Raw genomic sequence first — 17,087 nt, forward strand, 5'->3', positions numbered from 1 at the left:
TGGAGCTTATGCCAAAGTTTCCATCATGTTTCGCTCCAGAATAAAGTTTTTCATTTGAGCATTCAACCTAGTCTCTCCTGATTGAAATGTTGTTGTTCTTGTTTTTTAATCTTGTATGTCCATAAACCAACTGTCCAGTGTATGTGATGCAACCCTTCTTTTCACCTCTTGCATATAGGCCTGGCCAGTCTTGGGATGCGTTCCATTTGGTAACGATTTCATCACCTTGCATCTCTTCCTCGACTCCTCGGTGAAAGGTCAAGGAGGAAACGAGGAGAAGATGGGAGGAGGAGAGGAAGCGAGTGAACCGTGTCCTGTCAATTGGAACATTCTCGCACGCGCCACATTGAAGTGACGTTTGAAGTGTGGCGTTTGAGGCTCCTCGAAACATTTCACGAAGTTCAGATTAATGTGCAATTAATCTCTGTCCCGCCCCTAATGAGCCTCGTCTTCCTCATGGAGGCAGAACACCTAAAAGAAATTTCTTCAGCTGACGTGTGTCTGTGCGTAATTGTTGAACTAGATACTTTCTTTGCGACTTGGGTTAAGCAATGATCCTGTAAGCTGTCACTGACATCTCACCAGCAATGAACCAAAGATTGATTCTTTTTATTCCCCTAAATGGCCATAGATCCAGCTGCAAGAACATAATATACAAAATAGACAATGAATTGATGGTCATGTGGACTGGGATAGGGTTAGGGTTACTTGTCCGAGAACACCGACAACGTCTACTGGAGGGGGAGAACAGGCTTACTGACTTGGAGCAGCTTGTCTCCCTCAGAGAAGTGGTCCTTTACTGCATGCAGATTGCAGCAGGTGTGGCACGTCGTCCTTGCGGCCTTAGGCGTCACTCGGGTTTGAGTCTGTGGAGGACGGAGCATCGCTGGCTGTGCGGTCACTCACCTTGGACAGTATCAGACCCTGTCCTCTTACCCCGGGTAGCCGAACCGGCACCAGCAGCCTGTATGGCCGTCACAGGGCCAAGTGCGAAACTGAAGGGTTTTAATGAGGACCAGTGGAGATCAGTTGCAGGACAAGAAGGCCAGAGCGGAAGTTCCTTTACTTTCAAATGAATCCGCTCAGAAAAAGGATTTCTATGTTATTTGTGAAGAAAATACATTTTGAAACACAAGCAGCTGAATCATAGTCATTATTATGTAATGATAAACAAATTAGTGACTGCTGTACTGCTGAAGAAAATCAGCTCAGTTCTGAAAGTCAAACAATGAATATGTGATTACATTAGATTACATTGGATGAGACTCCAAAAAAAAAACTTAACTCAAAATTATTAGAAAACAGTAGGTAAATTGAGGAAACAGTTCTTTTGATGGAGAAAGTGTAAACCTATGACAATGGCTTTTTTTTTTTATCAGATTCGTATTGATCTGAGTTGGGCTTTTCACCTGGAATTATGACTCAAATTTTTATTTTCCTCAGCACCAAAATGGAGACCAAACTTCTTTTGTGACCTCTTATTTACAATTCCATGGCCTCTAATGTGAATTTTCTTTTACCTCTGATATAAGGTAGGCCTAATATTTTTCACCAGATGCCCAAAGTTGCCAAAATCCTGATATTTCTTTGCTTTCTTCTTGTATTCCGAAAACTCAGAATCTGCTTTTTCATTTGGTATAGGCATACAGCATGTATATAATTGTTAAAATGCAACTTTAGTAATCCTATAATATATTCTTCAGCAACAGTATTCAATTATCAGGGCGATAAGTCAAATAAAAAGCCCTGTATAATTGTTATTTTGATACAATAAAGCATCATATAAACAGTCTAATAAAGGAAAAATTCCCAAAATATAATATTAAAAAAGTTGATCTACCTTTGGTGAGATTTTCTTTTTACTTTTAAGTCTTTGTTTGAGACCAAATTGAGGCAACTTTCTAAGAACTTTTATCCCCATAAAACATCACCTCCTCCTTAATAGGATTTTATAAAGAATACCACAGGAAAGGTGATGCAAGATTGTTTACAATATTATTTTGAAAAATAAAAAAAAAGCTTGTACAGACTAACAGTTGTAACTAATGGTAATTGAAGTTCAATAATGCTGGTGATCTGTCCACTAGATGGTGCTGTTATCGCACTGATTTAGCTGGACTAAAATTTATTTTCATGTTTGCTGCATGTTGACTCTGCTATAAAGAAATCCAGTTTATGTGAATGAATCAACCAATACATACACCAGTTCAATGGGGTATTTTTGATATGCGTACAGCAAAGAACCTTTAAGAATTCATGCAACATTGTTTCCTGTCTCTATACGAACCAGTACTCCCTTAAAATAACCTTACATTCATGAATTCACATGAATTCACCCCGTAATTCATGCAAAATCCCCTTAAAATTAATGAAAGGAGTTATTAATGGAGGAGATCCCATCGAAACCTCCTTAAACACCCCCTTAATCTTGACTCCTTACTTTCTAATATAATGTAAAATTCAGGGAGACAGGAACTTTTCCATTAATTTCCTCTTAATAACCTATAAACCTGCACAAAAGGCATGAAAAAGAGTCTCTGTGAATCAACCGAACCAACCCACGAATAAATCCCTTATAAACCCATGATACTAACCTTACTTTATTAAAGCTATGTTATTTTTAATGGATAATTAATGTTTATGATGGCATGACATTTCAGGGATAGAATTTGTTTTGGGGTTTTGTTTCTTTGTGTTTTCCTCAACTTCTGCAGGGGGTTGATAGGATTGTTGATTTCTGGCTTTCAAAACTCACTTTCAATGCATTTTTCATTCACAAAATCAACACACTATGCCGTGGAAACACACATCATATATAACAATCAAAGGCAACATCCAGTGACGTCTGGTCCTGCTTCCTTCTCTGGCTCATTCAGATTTAAGAAGGCAGAGGGCAGCAGACCTTCAGTAAGGTTCTTACATAAGCACATCTGCATGTATGGATGGATGTATGTGTGGGGCTTGTATTTGTTTGGCCTGCAGTTTATTCAGATTTATCAACAAACCTGAGCTGACTGGGAGGCAGCAAGGGAGAAGGAGAAGAAGAAGAGTATAGATCAAGTTAAATAGAGACGACTAATGATGCAAAGAAAGGAAAAGTCACTATAATGTTCCTGTAATATTCCTATAGGGATTTGTAGTGTGTCTGTGTTGCTCAATAGTGAGCTTGTAGTAGCCTACATTATTGTATTTTTTTTAATCTCACTACTGAGGACCACAGACACACTATAAGTCCCTATAGGAATATTATTGAAACATTATAGTGATTTTTTGCTGTTTAATTTTTACTTTGTATTCGAATATATGGATTTTTTTTAGAATGAACCTCTTCATATTGAAAAGGAAATTACTAAGGTATGTTGTTGACGAAAGTAAAAAATTCTTAACAAAGTGGAAGAAATTCACCTGAAAATGTTCCACTGTTTCTAATAAATTTCTATAATAAGTTTAAGGAAATCTTCTTTCAATGCCCCTTCTGTGCAAATGCAGCAGAGTCATTGTTACATGTGTTACATTGTTACATGTTGTTTCTCCAATTTTTTCTGGAAAGAATTGGAGAATTTCTTTGTCTCAACAAACTATTTCATAGTTAGCAGTAAAAGGTTTTCTTTTTCTGTTAATACCTACTATAAGTGTTGCTGATACTGTGAAACGTATTGTGTCTTTTGGCTAAATATCACATACATGAATCTAAAATACTGAAGTACAGTCCCAATATAACATGTTCTTAATTGAAATGAAAGTGTCTTCATGCATCCTTGTTAAAATTAGCTAATGTCAAAGCAGTAAATAAGCAAAAACGTATTGTATATCCAAATTCCCCTGTACAGTGTTCATATGTTACGAAAAAAAGTGTCACATTCGTGCCCGGTCCCGCCCCTTCGCCATAATTGGTCAATCGGAACTGTTTCCGTACCTCGACGAGGCGTTGGCGTCCCTTTAAACCGCACGCGGCGAGGACTGTGGAGGCTTGCGTGACTGTTCGCCAGTGTGCGCGCTTCCGCACGCATCCCATTGGCCGCCAACGCCGTGTGGGCGGGACACGACGCTCTGACTCAGCGTCTGAGTCACCCCACGACCTGTCTGTCAAGCAGAACGTCTTGCTGCGTTCACGGACTGTGGGGAAAACCGCAGAAGCGGGAGAACTGTTGTGAAGCTGTCAAAACGCCATGATTGAAGTTTTCTATAGATTTTTTCACACATACCACACATGCATTTAGTGAGTGATAACTCTGAATCAATGTTTTACAGCAAACCAAACACTGCAATGTTTTTATTTATTTATTTTGCATATATTAAAATACAGCATTCAACAATATTGAGATTTAAAAGAAAAGAAAAGGGGAAAGCCAAAAAACCCTCAGGGGGTTTGAGAAAAAAACCAGTATACAATATTTCACTATGTATTACACATAATACTCCTGAGTCACAAGTTACTAGTAGGACATCATCTTTTCAGTTAGATTTTCAGTTGTATTACAATTACTTGTGAGGCACTCTCTCGCTCACACACACACACACACACACACACACATACACACACACACACACACACACACACACACACACACACACACACACACACACACAACACATATACACACTCACAGATATATGCACACAACACAGACAAACATTCACTCTATATGCAGACAGGCATGTATACACATACACATCCAATACACATTCCTCTGTTTTGCCTACTTCCTTGTCCAATGATTACATTTTCATCTAACGTTATAGACATGCCTACTTGCCCTGTTCGCCCAATAAGGGCTTTCTGAATGTACATATTAATTTGTAGCTGTATATGAACTACTTTTCAATGTTTATTAATGCTTTATTACGTGAGGCCTTGCAAAAATGTTGTTGACGCAAACATGTCCTCCATGGATTACATTACCACACGTAGTTTGCCATCTCAGAAATTTGGCTTTGATATTGTTTGGAGTTTAGAATGAAAGTAAATGGGTAGGGAAATAAGTCACATAACAGTTTTTCTGATGATAGCATGTAAAAATCCGCAGGGATTTTTAGAAGGGAGAGAGGGCATGCCTGAAAATGGGCGTAACATTTGACAAGTGACCTATGTGATGGAAAGTGTTCATTTTATTTTGTTTTGTTTGAAATTAATACAATGAATATGCCATCCCCCTACACTTGAGTACAGGTATTCCCTTGTTGGTGACGTCAGAACTCAGGAAGTTAGAGAAATTGGCGGTCCATCAAACAAACCCTCCATTCTCAGCTAGTATTTCCTACTATTGACCACCTGAGAGCCTGATGTGAACGGTGGTGGCTCGTGGCTCCGTCTTCCCCATGGTACGTGAATGCCGCACCAGACTGGCTGCTCTTACATGACTTCGCATTGGCCCCGATCTGTGACATTGGAGACACTGGACTGAGCCAGCGGGCCAGCTGATTTTAGGTAAATTAGAAATTAGACATCCCAACTGTAGCGGAGATACGCTTTCTACGGCAACCAAAGCTCGAAGGCGAATTCTTCTAGATATTTTTTCTTTTTAGTTACTTTAACACCGTGCTGGACGGATCTGCCATCGAGGGTGAGTGTCTTAAACTGAATCTACAACTCTTCTCCTATGTAACGGTTTTATTGGTTGCTGGTGTTCTTCCTTGTGTTTTTTAGGTTATCTCCCTATATCTCTACCTGTGTGTAGCCTGCGAATGTGTGTGTGTATGTACGTCTGCGGGGTTCCTCCTTATTTGAACACATATAAACATCTTAAGAAAGTAGCCCAGGCTAAACATTAAGCTACACGTTTGGCTTTGTGGAATGAATGGAGAAGTATTCTTGCCTGCCTACTTCAGTCAAGCTTTTACAATAGGAAGAGCACAGCGTGAGTTTAGCCCCGATACGTGCCGTTCAATCTCGTGCCGAGAGAATGAGGCGCCAATTGCCGTTACAAAATCAGCTAGTTTAAAGTTCCCTTCCTTAAAGTAAAGGTACATGCGTTGTAGAACATGATTTAAGGCCTTTTACGAATTACTAGGAGCCACTGCTCAATTCGGCATATATCTGATACACCAAGCAACACTTGGTCCCATAAAATCTTAACTTCAAGTAATGGTTCCCCTGTTATTCTGATAGCGTTCCTCCACCAAAATTCACAGTGGAACGGCCGTAGCGAGCAGCGCGAACCAATTCTAAAAGTTGAAATTTTATTGAAAGAAGCGCTGTTTGGGGAAGTATCTGTATGCCGAATATATTAGAAGACTCTTTCGATTCGTAAAACATCTTCACGTACATTCCGCGAAATATGTAACTTTGCCGATAAGCAATGCAACATTAAACTGTCTGCATTTGTGAACAGAGTTTGGTTTACGGACGTCTCCGTACTCGATAGAACGGAACGTATCGGGTTTAAATAAGCTGTAGGTTGGCCACAGTGCTCTCTCTCTCTCTTGTCGTCCCGGGGAAAGCAGGACGCATTTGCCGCTATTACTGCTGCTGCTGCCTGCATTATATAACCAAGTTCTCTTTGAGCTCGCACACACCATCACTGACTGACAGACATATCCTGATCTGCTGCCGTGCTGCTCCGCTAACGTTACAGCACACGAATGGCTTTAGCTTCTTGCGACCTGATCTATTACACACATATGATGGTGGTGGTGGTGCATGCGCGCGCGCGCGTGTGTGTGTGTGTGTGATGCACACGTGATCCACATGCACTCATGCACGTGCGCGCACGCACTAACATACATGCACCCACACTCACACTCCAGGTTCAACATTATTTCAAAACCTTCTCTCTCTCTTGGCCAACCCTAACAAAACCTATAGGGACTTTATAGTGACCTTATAGTGACCCTATAGTGATCATATTTAATGGTATTCTTTATTTCCTATGGTATCACTATATTGTTGTAATATTAATATAGGGATTTACAGAGTGTCTGTGGTCCTCAATAGTGAGTTTATAGTGACCTTAGTTCTTTTCTTCTTCTATGGTATTACTATATGATTTTCTGTGGTATATTTTTTTACGCATAGTAGTTGCATGATATTTTAAGCTTTCCCTGTGTTATTTGTATAGTGCCCTTCTAAAATGTATTATAGGATTACTATAGTTGTAAGGGAAGGCATGGGTAGTGTCAGTGTCAGTCATTCTGTCTGGCTCGCCTTGGCCTGGCTTGGCCTGGCCTGGCCTGAGTGAATCGGCTGCCGTCAAATGGCCGTGGCTGCCGGAGGTTTGTCAATGAGGGATTACACAAGCAAGCAGGCTTCTAATTTAGCAGCTAATCCAGATTAAGGTGCCGTGCTCCTCTGTGTTCCCGGCCTGGAGCTCAGACACTGCGGCCCATCAGGCAGGACCCATCCAGCATTCACTGTCTGCACGCTGGGATGATGCATTCAAGGTTCAAGCTTCAGTAGCTTATTGCCATATCAACCAAGGTAGCTAGGAATCATCTGCCATCAAACTGTCCAAACCTGCTTATATAAAAATACTATATTTGTGGGGACAAAGTGGAGAAATGAATCTGCTCTTCTTCTCTGGTCTTCATACCAGTTAAGAACACGTGAAGAAATAGCTGAATATGAGCATCAGTCCAGACTTCATTTTGTTATGCTAGGCTTTCCAAGCATGAGTAACTGCCAGCTATCAGATGTCAACATCTGTCAACAGCATTCTGGGATTATTCCCTCTAGTTGGTACGATTACATTCTCACTCCTAAAGGAACTGCACCGCAGTTCTCTTGGAAGAGGGCTGAAATCTGCGTTTTCAGGCGCCCCGGTGCCGTTATTTGGTGCCACCCGAGTTCGAATGGCCAAAACAAACCGAGCTAAAGGAGAAAACGCTTTGGAGTTCGAATAGATCGCTCCAGACATGCTTGGTGCGAACGCACCCTCCGTGGTTAGCGAGCCCATCCAATGAGCGAAAAGTTGCAGGTCCAAATCCTCAACAAAGAGTAAGCGCCTGTCCTTTTTTAAAAATGTTCTTGAGCGAGAAAGTGGCCCTCTGGCTGCTCCAGAGGTTTGGCCTACAGCTTAGACAGACCGGCCCCTAACTGACAGGTAAACCGTGACCTGTTCACTGATTCTTGAACTTCATAATCACACTATGTGTAAGATCAGGGTCAGTTGCTCCATTTCTGTTTTGTCTGAATCTTGATTGGGTCAGTAGTGCGGTCTGCTGGTTTAGTGGTTGTGTGTTTTTCTGTCTCTCTCCTTTTATGCGTTTGGCCTTCGCTATGGAGAATCTGAGCGAGCGCCTGAAAGAGAGGGAGAGCTCTGTGTACTATAAATAGGCAGTGGGAGAGTAGCTGCGATGATAGCATCAACACAGAATAATCCCTCAGTAGGACTGGCGTAACTCCACCGGACTACACCATCGGCCCTCGCTTGGAAGCGGTCTCCCCCTCTAATAGCCTTTTAGCGGGGTTATCCAGCGGACTTGAACCCCTGACCTTCTACTCGGTTTCTCTGTGTGTAAATGCTGCATTAAGCTTGTTAATGTGGGACCTCTGGGGGGAGCGGGGGATGCTTCGCTGTGGCCTGTGCGGTCTAAGTTTAGAGTAATCCTTTTAAGTTTGTAGTTTGCAGGGGCTCGTCGGTCAAGTCAGTGGGCTGAGGTGCAGATCATACACTGGCAGTGTTGTGGGCTTGAACTTGACATTCAGCATTTTGTCGAATTTCATACTGAGTTCTCTCCGTCTCCCGTTTTGCGATCGCTCTCCACTGCAGAAATGGCATAAAAATAATCCATCTTTCGTCCATCGTTGATATGGTGGATATGATGCAGTTTAATTGACTACATATTTAATGTAGAATTGAGCGTTACTACACTGGTTGTCTATGGGAAAACGTTAACTTGAGTTGATTCCAATGCCACATTTTGATCAGATTCCACACAAGTATGCATATGTATTATTATAGCATTATTCTGGGTTTCAGTGGAGAGTTTTAGTGTCCCATGGTCTATGCTGTTTGAGAGACTTTTCCAGTTTTTTGGCATGAATATGATCAAATTTAAATATATTGAATGTCAGCACAAAATTTCAACTAACAGCAGCTTCAATACAAAAACCCATATTGGTTGAAACCTAATTGCACTATCTCTTAAATGTTATTGTATAGGATATATCAATGAGCCTGTTATTATAGAGTTGCCTTATAACAGCTAGGGCTTTTAAATACATGTTGTCCATGTTGCATACTTCATTTCTCACCCAGGAGCCTGCAGCCAGTCACAGCCATGCAGGTGGCGTGTAGCAAAGCTGTTTTTGCCAGAAGCTGGTAATTGATCAGTAGGGACATCAGAGACAACTTGATCAAATACATGTCCAATTGTCCTGGTGCTTTCCTGCAGTAAAAACCTCCAACAGCAAGCCTTTCATCACATGTATCAACAGCGATATTCCAACAGTTGCTTACAGCTAATAGAAGATACAATAGATTTTTGTAGGATTTTTAAGTCATTCAATCATAAGTCAGCGTTAGACGCGTGAAGTGCTTGTAATGATATTGAAGTGTGCAGTGCATAACACTCATTGCCATTCATATTTTGGAAGATCTAAGCGCCTTATCACTGCTCTAATGCCATTCCAGAGAATAGGGGGAGCAAAGATGAGACGTGCACGTGTGTGTGTGTGAGTGTGTGTATGTGTGTGTGTGCGTGCGTGCGTTGCAGCTCGTCTCAGCGCCTTTACACTGAGCGGAGTGTACACCAACATAGCCCCACCCCTTCAGGCACTGACCTCCTTTTCATTATTATTCACACAGGAAGCACCTTTTCTCGCTTCTTTCCTTCTCTCTGTCTGTCTGTCTCTCTCTCTCTCTCTCTCTCTGTGTGTGTGTGTGTGTGTGTGTGTGTGTGTGTGTCACCTCTTGTCTCTGAAGTGTCATAGAATCCAGCATCAAAACAGAAGGGACAGTATATCTCCATATTTTCCACACAGACCTACTGCATTATGAGACATCACAAGCACACTTTGAGCACATTATAAGCATTACAATGAGAACACGATATGCTGTAATATCACATGATGTGTAAAAAGTGTAATAATACATTGTATTTATTTTTATTTGATTTTTATTCTTTATAACACTGTGTTGGTAAGTGCTCCATATAAATATAAAACTAAAAACTCAAAAGTTTAATATTTTTAAAATAAATTTTAATTAATTCATTTTGATAAGTGCTTTATAAAAGAAGTTTATTATTATTTTTACTACTTGGGGCAACCGTTTAACTCCTAACACAGTCACAGCAGGTTCATAATGTATTATAATGCATGACATAATGCAGCATAATGCATGCTATTCTCTGATGTAGTTATAATGTAAGAATAGGGCACATATGTTTATAATGTGCCTCTCAATGCAGCCAAATATAACACAAACTGTTGTGCAATTTCACAGTCTTGCAGGCTAATGACTGTGGAAGCATTGTGCTGGATTCATAGATCCTGAGGAGACAAGACTAAACAAGTTCCTAGTGTTATGCATGCATAACACACAAACACACACATACACACGCACACCCACACACACACACACGCACACACACGCACAAACAGGGGGATCGGATGTCAGAATAGCAGCGTTTGCAGAGCAGGCCTCTTGACAGGAGCCAAGAGAACAAAGTATTAATAATGAATAAGCCCACCTTCAGAGAGAGGAGATAGATAAATAGATAGATAGATAGATAGATAGATAGATAGATAGATAGATAGATAGATAGATAGATAGATAAATAGATAGATAGATAGATAGATAGATAGATAGAGTGGGGGGTGGGTGGTTAAACCTTACCTGTAGTATGATTAGTATCTTAACACCACTACTGAGCACTAGACCATTGGCTCCAATACAGAGTCAGTACACTGCAGATTGTAGTTTTAGTTCTACAGACGTTTCTCAGAGGCAGAGCTGCTCTTAGGGCAGAAATAATCTGATTGGTTGAGTTAAACCTCAGTGGGCGGAGCCAAAGAACTACTGTTTTTCAGGGCACAAGTTAGCTAACTGGCAAAGTTCAATAGCAAAGAAGGAACTCTGGTCAAAATAGAAATTAAAACGTAAAAGGTAATAACTTATTTTTTCATTCATTCATGGCCATGGCATTCATGATGTTGGAAGGTCAAAATCTCCAACTTCCAAGCAAGAAGGGGCTCTCAATCCGTTTTTTTTTTTGTTAAAATACATGCTGCTAACTTGTTTAGTGTCACTCTGTTTCACATAACATTACTGGAAGTTGAATGAAAACGGAATGAAGGCAAACACTGTTGCTGTTGGCTAACCAATACAATAACCACTTATTTTCTGATTAACTGCTAGGAGGCTACTTTCCTGGCCAATTTCATTACCGTTAGCTATTAATTATATACAATTTACCTTACGCACGCACACCCCTTCTAGGTACATACAAATAGCCTACATGCAAAGTCATTCAGACTGGGAAATGCCTGACAGGTAAATAAAAATAAATAGTCAAGACTAATTGCGATCACATGTAGGGCATAGGCTACTACTTTGATGCTTCTCTTTAAGTCATTTAATGAAACATGAAAGCCTTTCTGAACGCTGAAACTGTGTGTGTGTGTGTGTGTAAACCGAGACATCCAGTATCATCCAGCAGAAGCTCCTGGCGTGACAAAGCCTCTGAGCAAGTGAAACAGTGACAGAAATAAAATCACCAGCTGCTGTTAGCCTATACTAAAATTTCGACTTCACGAATATACTTTGATATTCAATTTAGTTTGTAAATCAATTCCAAAGGTTTTACATTTCAGTCAGTGTTGTTAATGCAAGCCCTATGGTTATGCATTAAAAAAAACAAAAGCATTGAGTCTGAACTTATTACTTTTGTTAAAATAAGTGAACAAAATTATGCCAATTGGGTGAGAAAGTGTCACTTTGATTCAACGCAAATGAACTTGTTTTAAGAATCAAGTGTCATGAAATGCATCAAAACTGCATTGGAAACAAGTGGGATTATCTCACATCCCATTGGCCAAATATTTCCCTTGTTTATTTAATATTTCAGATTTTAAGACTGAACATAAGACTTAATGTGTGTTGTTTTGGATGTAAACTAAACAAAACACACATGAGTCAAATGTGCCTGTTGTTGGTATTTCACACGCTATAATGTTACTTCCCTCTGTATAGTGACTCACTGCTCCACTACCTGTATAAAAGTCCACGTTACATCATGTATCTCCACTGGAATACCCCCTCCCACGCACTCTTCCTTCCACTCTGTGTGTGTGTGACAGAGAGAGAGAATGTGCTGCTGAGTGCTTTATGTTTCAGTATGCTGTATACTGAGAATGACCAACATGCTGCATGACAATTTCAATATTACACAATCAAACTGTACTGCTACACAGCCACTGATGTCTGGAAACTGGAAACCAAAGCTTGTGTGTGAATTACATTCTATGCCGCATTCATGTCACATGGAAAAGATGGTAGATATGAGTTTCCCACTTTTTTCAGGTGGGTATCTGGGAACTCCAGGTTTGGCAATGCACCCCGATTTCTCCTGACTTCCTGAATTCTGACATCACCAACAAGGAAATACCTGTAGTCAGTGTAGGGAATGATTTATTCATTTCAAATAAGAATGAATAAAATGAACACAAAACATTTGATCAAAACTCTTAAAATGTTAATGAACATTATTTATTCCCTACAGGGATCAGTTAAGTATCATATTCATCATTATCACGATGATGAAATTAATCAGTTGCATAAAACAATAATACAGGATAGCTCAGTTCCTAGGACAGTCCTTACTATTATGAAAAGTACTGAAAAGAAGATTTTTACACCGATAATTCCACTTCTAATTACGTAAAATCTCAGTAAAGTAGTAGGACATTTTGGTACTCTTTCCACCCCTGTCAAATAAGTATGTACTAAGATACAGTAGTGAATATACTTTACAGTATGTGCTAATTTATGCATATACTTGAAAGTGTGTACTCGTATAGCGTACATACTAAAAAAAACTGTACTAATACAGTGTGTATACTGAAAAAAAGATTGTATATATACCAAAGGGTGTGTTCTAAAACAGTGTACACTGAAAAGTCTGTCCTAGCACTATGCAGTAGTGTTTTTTAGGGCAAGTATTAAGTGAAGCACACGTACTGAACAGATTTCAGCCACAGCCAGTGTTGAACGAGGGAGGGAGAGTTAGCAGGGCCAACCCTGATATTGGGATATTTGGCTTGCAGCCGCTGTATGATTATGGCATAATGATTATACACTTTGTTATACAATGCTGTGTCAGCTTGGCAGCCGTTCAAGTGGCTGATATCTGTGTCAGTGGCGCAAAGTAGCATTTGGGGAGATTACTGTTTAGGTCTCTGACTGAATGATGATGTGTGTAACGCCATAATTTGGTGTTTGTGTGGAGGCAAGGAGTGTGTATTTGGCGTGGCTAATTCACACACTCTTTCATATTGCACACAGCTGGTCCTGCATGCGCGTACACACACACAGTTGAAATGCATTGGGATTGATACTCTAGTATACAGTGATACTCTATATTACATTGGCTTGCCCTATCATGCAGGCAGACAGATTATATATTATATGCACTGACAATATAGTGCATTTTTATGTTGCTTGTTTATTCAGATCCCCATTAGTTGGGGCCATAAGAGAGATTCAACATATTATAACGTGCAGATATACTGTATACAGTGCAAATAAGGACTTGAATAATGCATTATATGTACATTTTAAGAAAGTATATTAGAGTATGCAGTGTGTGTGTGTACATGTGTGTGTCTGGGTGGATGTGGCTGGTTTTCATGGCTCTTGGCTGGCTCGTTCTACTGCGGATTGTTCTGTTCAATAATTCATGTGGAGGACAGCAGACGCATCCCTCTGGCCTGCACGGATCGTGTGTGAGTGTGTGTGTGTGTCTGGTCTGGTCAGGTGTTTGTGTTTGTGCTGGGTTTGTATTGTGTTTCTTTGTGTTTACTGGGATTGATGCTGTGACATGCCAGTTTGGGTCAGACTGGGCTGCCTTGGAAGTATTTGGGGGAAGACCGGATTAGACTAGACCAGTCCGGACTGGAATGGACTACTGGACCGGAGTAGACTAGACTCATTCCTCCACTTTTCCATTCTATTTGCTGTTATTTTCCCGAGGCCTGCAGAAGCCGCTCGCATCCTCAGGTTTTCCACGTCGTGTTGCCCGCTCCATTTCACTTTCCCTGCCTGGACGTGTTTGTTTGAGCGGTTTTGGCTGAAAGTGCTTTGGAAGTAAATCATTTTTCTTTCAGGTTTGGTTTGGCTCAGCGTCCCTGTGCCGAAGGAGAAAGTTAAACTAAATATTTAGTAGTCCGGTTTGTTTTTCTCCCTCCAGTCATCGCCCTCCCCCTCTGATTCTACAAAGATGAATTTTATTTTGTTACAAACTACAAATCGTTCAGTGGCTGCAACAGCTGTCCCCGAATATATCTGTTGCTGTGTTAATGCCTTGGACACTTCAGCAACAGATAATAATAGGATACAGCAAAGAAAAATCGAATATAAATAAGTATAGAGCAAATGGGGGGTATTAAACATAACACAACTGGCAATTACACCACCAGAACATGAAATGTATGAATGAGTAATATGAACTACAGTATCACTGTTGTAAAATAACAGCAGTAGAACATACTGACGCAAAGAAAATATGAATGAAAAGTGAAAAATGATAAAATATCAAGATAAATGCAATATGGAGAATATTTCAATTTATAATATAAAGAATAAATATGTGAATTTACAGCTTATATACAGGATGTGCAAAATGTGTCATATTCACATTACCAGCTCTACAGAAGACCATTCATATGCACAGAAAGTGTCTGGCCTTGCATTGTGGAAAAAAAATTCACTTTATCAAATATATTCAATTTGCATATTTTAGTATATGCATAGCTAAATCGTTTCATTTTTCTCACCGACTGCTGCTGTCTAGTTGTCTGTTTTTGATGGCACCTCTGCAACATTAGATGGTTTACAGGGAGAGAGGGGGTGATGATGATGATGATGATGATGATGATGATGATGATGAACAGCGATGAAGGTCATGCACAGGATTCAGACCCACAATATCAGGAGTGTTCTGCCTGACTGCTTTTTTCCTGTCTCTCCCAAGTCAGTTTAGTTCAGTTCAGTTCAGTGAAATTCACTTTAATTCAGTGACTTTATTGCCATGACTGTTTATCAGAAACATTATTACCAAAGCAAGTTTACATGTCAGTTTACAAAAAACAGTATAAACTTTCAAACCATGTTGAGATGATTATTTGCTTTGAAAACATGTATGATATCACAGTATATAATCAGTATTATACTGTTTATAATAACATAAAACAGTTACAAAATTGAGAACATCTGGTGATGCAAATCTTTCAAAAGCCAGTAAGGGGCATCGAAAGTAGTAAAGTAACCAGTGTGTTGTGTGTGTGTGTGTGTGTGTGCGTGTGTGGCTCAGTCTCTGTCCCATTCACTGCCTACTCGTCTTCCATTCTAATTGTTCACTGAATCCGGCCTCAAACCGTATGACTGTGCAACATTTGAACCTGCTGTATCAAATCAGAGTCAGCCAGGCTTCACTGTTAAGTGTCACTTTATGTATAAACATTAAGGTTTCTGTGCATTTACCTGGACGGTACATTCTTCTAATATTTCAAAGGAAAAGTGAGCAGCCTATCCTACTAGTAGTCCAATTTCTCCACCCACAGTAGCCTCAATAGACCAGAATGCAATGCAGCCACAAGACATGCTGCGTTTGGAGTAACTCTCGCTTTTTCTCGACTGGGAAAACTCACACTCCGTTCTCACTATCACTGTCGCTCTCTCCACATAAAACCCACAGCCGACTGCAACAAGTTGACAGCCCTTGTTGAGTTGTTGAAAGGCATTCTGGGAAACGTAGGAGATCACTAAGTGAAGTAGAAGTAGACGAGGCAGGTCGAGGGAAAGTGGGTTCACCAGAAAAGTAAATTCCAACACTCCTGGAATACACTGAACATCGCAGGAGTTTTCCTTTTAGAGTGTACACAGGACCATATAGTTTCCCTGTGCTGTGATTTGCTATGAACAGGCTACTTACAGTATTAAAAAACAATCAACCTCTGTCCTGGTTGCAATTTGTGTGTGTGTGTGTGTGTGTGTGTGTGTGTGTGTGTGTGTACACCATAAACACAAATGGTGCACTCATGCTCTGCTTTGTGTCGACTTCTGTTTTGGACCAACACATGTTCGTCTGTTATTCTCAAATATGTATTTTTTTTTTTTTTTTTTTTTTGTGCCTGCCAAGCAGAGTGTGGACAAAGGACTGGGTGTCTGTCTGGAGAGGGTGCTGGGGAGGGGAGAAGGGGATGATGGGTGGGGGTTTGGAGGGGATGTTGGGTGATGGGTGGGGGTCTGCAGGGGACGGAGCGCATGGGAAGGCTGGCCGGCTGGCTGGCTGTATTTATGGGTGTGAGTTTGGGGGGCAAGGGTGGGGTTATGTGTGTGTGTGTGTGTGTGTGTGTGTGTGTGTGTGTGTGCGTGTGCATTAATTTGCATATTTGTCTGCATGTGTCTAAGAACATGCATCTACTCGTCTGCTTGTGAATCCGTCTGTGTGTGCGCATATGCCTGTCTGTTCATAGGCTTGTGTGTGTGTGTATGTGTGTGTGTGTGTGTGTGTATGTGTGTGTTCTTTTGTTTTGTTCTGGGTTGCTGGGTGATGGGACCAGCTGGGAGGGCTGAAGCCATTCACTTCCCTTCTGCTACCCTGAAGGCAGCCAGCAGGGAGGGAGGGGAGAGAGAGAGAAACAGAGAGAGAGAGAGAGGGACAGGGAGAGAGAAAGACAGAGAGAGAGAGGGAGGGAGGTTGAAAGAGAGAAACAGAGGAGGAAAAGGAGGAGGAGAGGGTTTGTGCCGGTCAGGTTTGCAGAGACAGAGACAAAGATAAAGAGAGCAAAAGAGAGAGAGAGTGAAGTAAGGAAAGAGAGGGAGAAGAGAGCGGTTGAAAGAATGAAACAGAGGAGAAAAACTGGTCTATATCTCACTGCAAAGAGAGCTAGAGAGGGGAGCGATTGCGATCTGACGAAACAGAAA

General features: G+C 40.8%; 2 protein-coding genes across 2 annotated transcripts in view; both read left to right on the forward strand.

Annotated features, from left to right (window-relative positions):
- The window catches only part of sdhaf4 (succinate dehydrogenase complex assembly factor 4), a 369,114-nt gene that overhangs the window by 52,418 nt on the left and 299,609 nt on the right, over positions 1–17,087 (forward strand). The gene's annotated exons all lie outside the window — the stretch shown is intronic.
- sertad2b (SERTA domain containing 2b) overlaps positions 5,398–17,087 on the forward strand; it is a 33,371-nt gene continuing 21,681 nt past the window's right edge. Inside the window, exon 1 of the mRNA XM_071912645.2 lies at positions 5,398–5,564. The gene's annotated coding sequence lies outside the window, so the exon portion shown is untranslated. The remainder of the gene's footprint in view (positions 5,565–17,087) is intronic.

Source organism: Centroberyx gerrardi, chromosome 15 (assembly GCF_048128805.1).
Source record: "Centroberyx gerrardi isolate f3 chromosome 15, fCenGer3.hap1.cur.20231027, whole genome shotgun sequence".
Classification (NCBI taxonomy): Eukaryota; Metazoa; Chordata; class Actinopteri; order Beryciformes; family Berycidae; genus Centroberyx; species Centroberyx gerrardi.